Here is a 10,423-nt window from a genome sequence, read left to right as displayed (position 1 = left end):
CACTGCAGTCACGGGGCCCTGTGCGCTGAAGAGCCAGCAGGCAGCAGGGTCAGGTGACACCTCCTCAAAGGCCCTGGGATTCCCCGCCCAGGAGAACAACCACAAAGCCAGGAGAACACTTCCCACGATGGGATTTCTCTCAGTTTTTCAGATTTATAAAAGAAAGAAAATCATTCAGCATTTGATGTAAATGCATTTTCTTTTTTAATTTTACTGGAGTCTAGTTGATATGCAATGTTGTGTTAGTTTCAGGTGTACAGCAAAGTGAATCAGTTCTACACATACATATATCCACTCTTTTTTAGATTCTTTTCCCATATAGGTCATTACAGAGTATTGACTAGAGTTCCCTGTGCTATGCGGTAGGTCCTTATTAGTCATCTATTTCATATATCATAGTGTGTATGTGTCAATCCCAATCTCCCAATTTATCCCTCCCCCACCCCTCTTTCCCCCCTGGTAACCATAAGTTTGTTTTCTACATCTGTGACTCTATTTCTGTTTTGTAAATAAGTTCATTTGTACCATTTAAATGTGTTTTCTTGTAAAATATAGTTTACTGAACGTGGCTGGGATTGGGGGTGGTACTTTACGTGTGTTCAACTTCCTGGGTGTTCGTCTCAAAACTCCAGATGCCCTGGTTAGCCCAATGGCAAACCAGCCCAGAGGATTTAGCCAGGGGAGAAGGCAGGAAGGATTTAACTGCTGCCTGCCGGTGAGCTCTATCAAGGACCCAATGATGGCGGTGGATAGGGGACCCCAGGCCTCTCAGCACTAACCCTGCATCTGCCATCGTGGGAAGCTGGTACTTCCAGGCACTGCAGGATGCTCCCTGGTGGGCCGGAGGCCTCCTCCCCCTTGGCGTCTCCTCTCTACCAGCACAGATGAGGGAAGTCCCAGCCCAGCCCTCAACAGGACTTGCCTGTCCAGCTATCCCTGAAGATGGGGGACTTCCAAACAGTGAAATTAAAGGGCGCTGCCCTGAGGCCCATCTTCCACGGTGAGCTTCCTGATGGCATGGCCGAGACAGCCATCCTGCCTTCCTTGCTGTGTCCACCCCTAAACCTCAGAGAAGCCAGGGTCTCCTGACAGCCACTTTAAGACAAGGAAGTTGGGGGGGGGGCTCTACTTCCCTCTGGTGTCCCCCCACCAAGCCGACTTCTTGAGGGTCCGTGATGGCTGATTGCAACGCTTGCTCCTGGAGAGGCGAGCCATCTCCAACTCACTGTGTGACCCTGGGTGTATGCCACCCCCTCTCTCAGCATCGGTTTTCTCATCTGTAAGAGACAGGATTGGACCACATAGTCTTAAAAAAGGAAAGCCAGCCCGAAGCAAGTGAATGAGGAAGGACAGATACAGGGGCAGGGGCAAAAAGGGAGCCAGAGGGTAGCACCCAGGGGCACACCGGGAGCCCTGAGAAGTAGGAAGGGGCCAGGGCTCCAAAGGTAAGGCCCAGGCAAGCCAAGAATACCAGGAGAAGGAGAAACAACCGAGCCCAAGATCCTGGCCAGCAGCCACCAGGCCCCACTGCTTACCTTCCCCCTCCTCTGCTCTCCGTTCCCTCCCTTCTCCCCGTAAATAGCTAAATTAAGAAATCAAGATATTCTGAACTGGATCCTTCACAATAAAGGATAATTATCGAGACAAATGGCAAAATTGGAAAGGGTTCTCATGATTATACATAACAGCATACCATTTACCAATTTTGATGGCTGGATTGAAGTTTTGTAGAAGTTTGTCCTTGCTTGTAAAATACATACTAAAACATCACGTCAGCAACTTACAAATTGGAAGGAGGACTTCTTTGTATCATACTTCCAAACTTATGTCATTTTTGAGATTGTTTCAATAATTTAAACTTTTTCAATTCTAGAATTTTCTCTTAAAAATTGCATACATCCTTTGACTCGGCAATTCAATGTTAGGATTTTATTGTATAGATATATTTGTATTCACATGTATGTACAGTGATACGTATGTAGGTACAATTACATTTATGTACCATCATAAATATGTATATGCCAGTGATATTACACATTATACGCAAGATGTTTATGGCAGAAATTTTTTTTTTTTTTTTTTTTTGGTGGTACGCGGGCCTCTCACTGCTGTGGCCTCTCCCTTTGCGGAGCACAGGCTCCAGATGCGCAGGCTCAGCGGCCATGGTTCACGGGCCCAGCCACTCCGCGGCATGTGGGATCTTCCCAGACCGGGGCACAAACCCGCGTCCCCTGCATCGGCAGGCAGACTCTCAACCACTGTGCCACCAGGGAAGCCCCAGAAATATTTTTAAATAGCAAAAAATCCAAAGTTAACTGTCCATCAATAGGAGAGCAGTAAAATGAGGATGGTAAACTCATGCAGTGGCTACTCTGCAACCATTAAAAAGAATGAACCAGGTCTATACTAACAGGGGTTAATATCTACCTAGCACTCACCTCAGGGCAGGTCTCATCCGAGTGCTTTGTGTATACTGATTCAGAACGACCCTACTGTGTAGAACCTGTTGCTCTCCCCAACGTGTAGAAGAGAGAATTGAGCCTGGGGGAGGTTAAGTAACAGTCCAATGAGGATGCGGTCAGCTGGGGTCCAACTCCTGCAGCTGGTTCCAGAGTCCACATGCTTAAACACACACAATAATTTGGGCAGAATACACAAGGCACCACTGCTAATGATGGTTTTTGGGAAGTGGGCTTGGGTGAAGGAATAAGATTAAGTTTGACTTTTCATTTCATACTGTTCATATTCTTTACCATATATCTTTATCACATATCACCATGTATCAGTTTTACACATTACTTAAAACCCACTAATTTAAATAAATAAGCATGAAAGTATAAAAAACATTTAAAAACGATGGACAAGAGTATGGAAGTTACTCTAAAAAGTAAAAATAGAGTTACCAGATGATCCAGCAATCCCACTCCTGGGCATATATCCAAAAAAGATGAAAACTCTCATTTGAAAAGATACATGCACCCCAATGTTCATGGCAGCACTATTTACAATAGCCAAGACATGGAAGCAACCTAAATGTCCACTGGCAGAAGATGTGGTACATATATACAATGGAATACTTCTCAGCCCTAAAAAAGAATGAAATAGTGCCATTTGCAGCAACATAGATGGACCTAGAAATTATCATACTAAGCGAAGTCAGTCAGAGAAAGACAAATATCACATGATATCACTTATATGTGGGATCGAAAAAATAGTACAAATGAACTTATTTACAAAACAAAAATAGACTCACAGACTTAGAAAACAAACTACGGTTACCAAAGGGGAAAGGAGTGGAGGATAAGTTAGGGCTTTGGGATTAACAGATACACACTACTATATATAAAATAGATAAACAACAAGGACTTACTATATAGAACAGGGAACTATATGCAATATCTTGTAATAATCCATAATGGAAAAGAATCTGAAAAAGACTAGATATTGGTATATGCATACCTGAATCACTTTGCTGTACACCTGAAACTAACACAACATTGTAAATCAACTATACTTCAATTTTTTAAAAAAATAAAAGATAAAATACATATTAAAAAGAAACGGTCCTGATACCGACTTTTAAGGGATCTGTTAATTTTATAAGCAACAGTAAAGTATATGGTAAGGAAATGAAAAACATGAGAACCGGCTCACAGGGTTTCTGGAAACTCTGGGTTACGTATAAGTGTCACCTTACTTCCCGGGTTCGCACACAGAGTTGATGGTGCTTGGCCAGAGCGCCTATGTAGCCCAGAGGACAGAAATAGCCACACGCACTTCCAGTGCTTCCGCGGGCACAGCAGACAACCAGAGCTCTAACCCGAGCAGAATTGTGTGCCTTTTGAAAGTGCCTTATAAATTATCCAATGTGACATCACAATGATCCTATAAGGTTTAGTTTCCTCCTCTGTAAAACGGAGATATCAGTATTTGTTCACCTAACAGCACTGATCATTTATGTATTTATTTACATTCCTATCCCCATTTCGCAGATACGGAAAGTTTCGAAAGTAGTTCCTGGGGGAAAGAATGTAGTTTTGTTTGATCTTTCTTTAACAATAGTAAGTGAGAGGGAGGAGGGGGGAGTGATTTGATGCGCCCAGCTCCGGAAGGGAAAGGGAAGATGGTGACGCCCTTTAATGTCCAGGGGATTTGGGAAGGACAAGCAGGCACAGCACGGTGGCTGGAGCTGGCGGTGGTGCGTCGCACGCTCCGGGTTTGAGGCGCCCCTGAGCGCGAGTCCGGGCGCGGAAAGTGAGACGGCGGCGCGGGGACTCGGAGGTCCTTACGCAGGGAATCCTCGCCCCCGGCCCCGCCCCGTCTGTGCGCGGATGCTGACCCCTCCGCGAGCCGCGGCTGTGACTTGCGGGACTTTTTTTGGCGCGCAAGGTCTCGGTGCCCTCCCCGTGGCGGGGCTACTGGCGTTTGAGCTTCCGGGTCCAGCCGCGTCCAGGCAGGAGGGAAGACGTGGAGGGGCGCGCGTCTGCCGCAGGAAACACGGGGTCCAGAGTCCCATTTACGAGTGAGGCGTTCCCACGAGTTAGTCTGTGGCTTTGGGGAACGCTCTTTCCTGGGCCTCAGTTTCCCCATCTGTAAAACTGGAGTAAATCGCGCAGAATTGGGATGGGAATTACACGAGGTCCCGCGCGCTCCGAGGGCGAGAAAGGCCGGCGGCTCCCTTCGCGCCGAGGGCAGGACGGCGGCGGCCGCATCACCGGGCAGTCTCCCGACTCGCCAGGTGTGGGCTCAGCCCTCCGCTCCCTGCCTTCCTCCCCGAAGTAGGCTGGGGGCGAGGAGCGACGGGCTCTGCCCGGCACTGGCGCCTCCCGCGCTGGCGCCCCGGGTGTCTGCCCCGCCGGCACCCGGAGGTGCCCGGCGCTCCCGGAGCTGGGCGCGGCGCGGTCCTCGTGACCCGGCGGACGCCTCCGGGACCTCGCCCCTCCCTCCTGGCTGTGCGCCCTGCGCCCTGCCTGGCCTGTATTTGCCCTCCTGGCCTCAACGCACCGCGACCCGACGCCCGGCCCGTCGCCTTGCTCTCCCTAGCAGGACCGCAGAGAGCAACCCCGGGGTCCGGGCCAGGGCCGACAGGCACCCGGAAAGGAGTCGGTGAGTTCGGGGAGAAGGGGGAACGGCGGGGTCCGGTGGCGCCCGGGATGGAGGCCGCAGGTTCAGGGCGGGTCCGCGGTGCTGCGTGCAGCCCCACCGGTGTGAAAACACCCCCAGGGGCCCCCAGGCCTCGGTCCCGGCCGATGAGGAGGACGCGTCCAACCCACCGAACCCCAAACCCAGGCTTCACCCAGATAGCTTGGCAAGCTGGTCTGGATCCTCAGGGAGCAAAACAGTGGGGTTTTTTGTTTGCGGTACGCGGGCCTCTCACTGTTGTGGCCTCTCCCGTTGCGGAGCACAGGCTCCGGACGCGCAGGCTCAGCGGCCATGGCTCTCGGGCCCAGCCGCTCCGCGGCATGTGGGATCTTCCCGGACTGGGGCACGAACCCGTGTCCCCTGCATCGGCAGGCAGACTCTCAACCACTGCGCCACCAGGGAAGCCCAAAACAGTGGGGTTTTTTTGGGGTTTTTTTTGGGTTTTTTCCTAAATATCTTTATTGGGGTATAATTGCTTTACAATGGTGTGTTAGTTTCTGCTTTATAACAAACTGAATCAGTTATACATATACATATGTTCCCATATCTCTTCCCTCTTGCGTCTCCCTCCCTCCCACCCTCCCTATCCCACCCCTCCAGGCGGTCACAAAGCACCGAGCTGATATCCCTGTGCTATGCGGCTGCTTCCCACTAGCTATCTACCTTACGTTTGGTAGTGTATATATGTCCATGCCACTCTCTCGCTTTGTCACAGCTCACCCTTCCCCCTCCCCATATCCTCAAGTCCTTTCTCCAGTAGGTTTGTGTCTTTATTCCTGTCTTACCCCTAGGTTCTTCATGACATTTTTTTTTAAACTCCATATATATGTGTTAGCATACGGTATTTGTCTTTCTCTTTCTGACTTGATTCTGTATGACAGACTCTAGGTCTATCCACCTCATTACAAATAGCTCAATTTCGTTTCTTTTTATGGTTGAGTAATATTCCATTGTATATATGTGCCACATCTTCTTTATCCATTCATCCGATGATGGGCACTTAGGTTGTTTCCATCTCCGGGCTATTGTAAATAGAGCTGCAATGAACATTGTGGTACCTGACTCTTTTTGAATTATGGTTTTCTCAGGGTATATGCCTAGTAGTGGGATTGCTGGGCCATCTGGTAGTTCTATTTGTAGTTTTTTAAGGAACCTCCATACTGTTCTCCATAGTGGCTGCACCAATTCACGTTCCCACCAGCAGTGCAGGCGTGCTCCCTTTTAGCCCTGTTGCGGATCTCCATGCAGACGGGGCTGAGGCTGCCGGCCTCGGAGGAGACTCACTCTGGCTGGTCGCCCAGGGGCCTGAGGCTGTTTGGGGAGAGACCCCTCCTGCCCGGAGAGAGAGAGCCCGGGTGGTGTCATGGCATATGGGAGGAGGCGTCCTGGACTTTGGGGCCTCTGAAAGCCCCAGTTTTATTGGAATTATGTTTTGTTTTCCAACACGCCCCTCGACAGCCCACCATCTTGTTATCGGGATGGGGGAAGGGTCTGTAGACGAGGAGAGTCACAGAGTGGGTGGCCCCGGGTCCCTGCCTGAGCCAGACCTCTTTACAAATCCCCTGCAGTTTCCTAGACTGTGTCCTACTCACCTTAACCAAATGTTGAAAACCCCATTTCATTTTCAGTTGGGTTGGGGTCTTTGCCTTTTTATGTTTGTTTTTTAAAATTTTAGTTACACATTTCTTTCTGAGAGGTTGGAATGATAAAGGGGGGAGGTGAGGCCCCCACTAGCCCACCAGATGCAAAGGTGGCACTGCGCTTGGCCGTGAAGCCCCGAGGAGAAGGCCAGGGCTTGCAGACCATGGCGGCGGAGCAGTGACACTGGCACCTGGGTTCAGCCCGTTCACCTCTGTCCTCCGACGTCCAGCCCTCCACTGGATTGTCAGCCGCTCCGCTGACCTCAGTAAGACACAGCTCTCTTGGGCGAGAGCCCCCTGCCTGAATCTCCAGGGCCTCACGCCTTAGATCCAAGCACCAATCATAGGTGCCTGCGCTCCACCACCTCCAAAATCTGGGTGCAGTGGTAGGAGCCCCGCAGGATTCACTGAAGACAATTCCAGGCACATAGACTAGCAGTCAGTGGGTCTTATTGATTAAGGCATTTGTGACTGAAAAGTTAAAGCCAGCTGAGTGGAAGCTTGGGGGTGGTGAAGAGGCTCCAGAGCCCTGTAGGCTACACAGAAGGGAGACTTTGATGCCTCGGATGACAGTGTGGTGACTTCTCGTGGCTGCCCCCAGTTCATGCCATTGGGTCAGCCTTCTAGGGCTGTCTCGTTCTTTTCAGAAGCAGTCTCTGGAGGAAGAGCCCGCTCCCCTCTACCCACCTTGTAACCTCTCCCTTTAATCCTGACATCCTGGCATCACCCAGGGCTGGAGAGAGACATAGAGGTCATGGTACAGATGGAAAACCTGAGACCCAGAGAGGAAGGGGACTTGTCCCAAGTCGCAGGGCTGGCTGGTGCCTGAACTAGGATAGGAACCCAATTCCTGGAGCTCAGCCGCGTCCTCGTCCCTCAGCGTCACCTTGGGACCCGTCCTTGCTGTGGAGACTAGAGCTGAGGCTTTAGCTGCAGGTGCAGAACTATGTCCATGCGTAAACAAGGTTTCCAGCAGCTTCCCAGGGAGCTGGGAGAACGGAGAGAACAGGCAGGCGGGAGGCAAGCTGCAGGGCCGTTGCTGCTGGACTTATTTCAGAGCACCTGCCGTGGGTGGGGGGGAAGGTGCTCACTTTGCAGCTGACGAGGGCAGCAGGCCCTGCCTGCAGAAGTGACCACACAGGCCAGCTTTGGGAAGCAGCCGCAAAGGGTTAACACAAAGGCGCCACAGCTGGCGCCTGGCCTTCCCTCAGGAACGTGCCCACACCTTTATCAGCAAGAGTTGCCCACCTGATTCTGAGTCATTCCTGCCATTGTTTGTTGGGCATCGAAGAGGAGCTTGGACTTGCTGCAGAGTTTATCTGCTCCAGCGGTGGTGACTACGCATAACTGCTGTCGCTTCCAGCTCGGGGGCCGCCAGCCCAGGTTTTATGTAGGAGGGATCCCCGCCCAGATCTCCCTTTAATGTGGCCAAAATACGAACTCAGATCTCTAACAGATAAAGATGACCCACCATTGAAATGGCGGTGGTCTGGGTTCGGGATATCCACTTGGTAAAACCTGTTCTGTCTCTTCCCAACTCACTAACCTCGGTGTCACGCTCTCTTTTCTCCATTATAGCTTTTAAGCAGTGGGGGAGGGCTCACAGGCTCAAAGATTAAAAATGTGATTACATCTGAGCCGTGGACCAGGCGCAAATTGAAAGTGGTTTGTTCAGGAAGCTCATGACTGGGCATAATCTGCACCGAAGTGGAGTCAGGAGCACGTGGAGCCTGGTGGGGTCTGCCCCCGCCCCAGCACGCATGCCCTGGGCGGTTCCCCCAGGCTAGGGCAGGGCAGAGCCCGGCCCCCTCCATGGGTCCAGCGTGTCCTCTGCTGCCATGTTCCCCCTCGACTGTTACGGTTGGAGGGATACCGGTTGGAGATCAGGGTCTTGGTGAGCAAGCTAAGTGGGGAGTGAGGAGAGAGATGATTGTGGCTGAAAGGCTGTTCCCTTCCATGAACCCACGTGGGTTCCTCAGCATGGCCATACCTGGCAGAGGGGCTGCCCTTCCCCCATACCCCAAGTTCCCCCATCAGCCTGACGCAGGCTAGAAGGGGTGCTAGCAACACACTCCTCGATTGCCAGAGACTTTTGGTTTATGCGTTTTGAATACTGAAATCAAACATATTCTCCATTCGACTTCAGATTATTTTCTGAAGATAGTTTTTTAAAAGCTTTAAACCATCACCCCACCACCCATCATCGCCACCACCGCCAACAAGAACAACGAAAATAATAAATTAATAAAAATAATAAAAAGCTGGGACTTCCCTGGCAGTCCAGTGGTTAAGACTTCACCTTCCAATGCAGGGGGTGCGGGTTCAATCCCTGGCTGGGGAACTGAGATCCCACATGCCTCGGGGCCAAAAAAACAGAACATAAAACAGAAGCAATGTTGTAACAAATTCAATAAAGACTTTAAAAATGGTCCACATCAAAAAATCTTTAAATAAATAAATAGCTTTAAGCTTCTGCACATCATTAATTCACTACATGAGAAGATTTGGTCACAGTAGATAAAGACCCATGTCGTGGACCCCCCGTGTCGTGGACCCATGTCGGGAGCCAGGCTCCTGACCCCAGGCTGTCCTGAGAACACGCTTCCCTCGGAAGCATCGCGTCCCTGCTGCATGGCACAGCACGCTACACACGGGATGTGTCTGAAATTTGGAATCACTCTCCCTCCCCTCCTCTGCCTGCACCTCCTGTTCACCCAGAAGTTGGGCCAGAGCTAAAAATAGGCGCCACAGGGCTTCCCTGGTGGCGCAGTGACTGAGAGTCCAACTGCCGATGCAGGGGACACGGGTTCGTGCCCCGGTCCGGGAAGATCCCCCATGCCACGGAGAGGCTGGGCCCGTGAGCCATGGCCGCTGAGCCTGCGCGTCCGGAGCCTGTGCTCCGCAACGGGAGAGGCCACAACAGTGAGAGGCCCGCGTACGGAAAAAAAAAAAGGCACCACATATACCCTGAGAAAACCATAATTCAAAAAGAGTCATGTACCACAATGTTCATTGCAGCTCTGTTTACAATAGCCAGGACGTGGAAGCACCCTAAGTGTCCATTGACAGAAGATGTGGCACATATATACAATGGAATATTACTCAGCCATAAAAAGAAAACGAAATTGAGTTATTTGTAGTGAGGTGGATGGACCTAGAGTCTGTCATACAGAGTGAAGTAAGTCAGAAAGAGAAAAACAAATACCGTATGCTAACACATACATATGGAATCTAAGGAAAAAAAAGGTTCTGAAGAACCTAGGGGCAGGGCAGGAATAAAGGTGCAGATGTAGAGAATGGACGTGAGGACCCAGGGAGGGGGAAGGGTAAGCTGGGACCAAGTGAGAGCGTGGCATGGACATGTATACACTAGCAAATGTGAAATAGCTAGCTAGTGGGAAGCAGCCGCATAGCGCAGGGAGATCAGCTCGGTGCTCTGTGACCACCTGGAGGGGTGGGATAGGGAGGGTGGGAGGGAGACGCAAGAGGGAGGGGATATGGGGATATATGTGTATGTATAGCTGATTCACTCTGTTATACAGCAGCAACTAACACACCGTTGTAAAGCAATTACACTCCAATAAAGATGTTAAATAAATAAAATAAAGATAGGCCCCAGAGTAAAATTTTTCAGATGATGT

General features: G+C 50.7%; 1 protein-coding gene across 3 annotated transcripts in view; it reads left to right on the top strand.

Annotated features, from left to right (window-relative positions):
- Window positions 1-4,448: 4,448 nt before the first annotated feature.
- The window catches only part of MLPH (melanophilin), a 43,761-nt gene continuing 37,786 nt past the window's right edge, over window positions 4,449-10,423 (top strand). For all 3 annotated transcript variants that reach the window (XM_060301664.1, XM_070045885.1, XM_070045884.1), the window contains exon 1: window positions 4,449-5,106. The gene's annotated coding sequence lies outside the window, so the exon portion shown is untranslated. The remainder of the gene's footprint in view (window positions 5,107-10,423) is intronic.

Source organism: Globicephala melas, chromosome 7 (genome assembly GCF_963455315.2).
Source record: "Globicephala melas chromosome 7, mGloMel1.2, whole genome shotgun sequence".
NCBI classification, from domain to species: domain Eukaryota; kingdom Metazoa; phylum Chordata; class Mammalia; order Artiodactyla; family Delphinidae; genus Globicephala; species Globicephala melas.
Note: the sequence above shows the minus strand (reverse complement) of the source record. Positions and strands in the feature narration are given on the sequence as shown.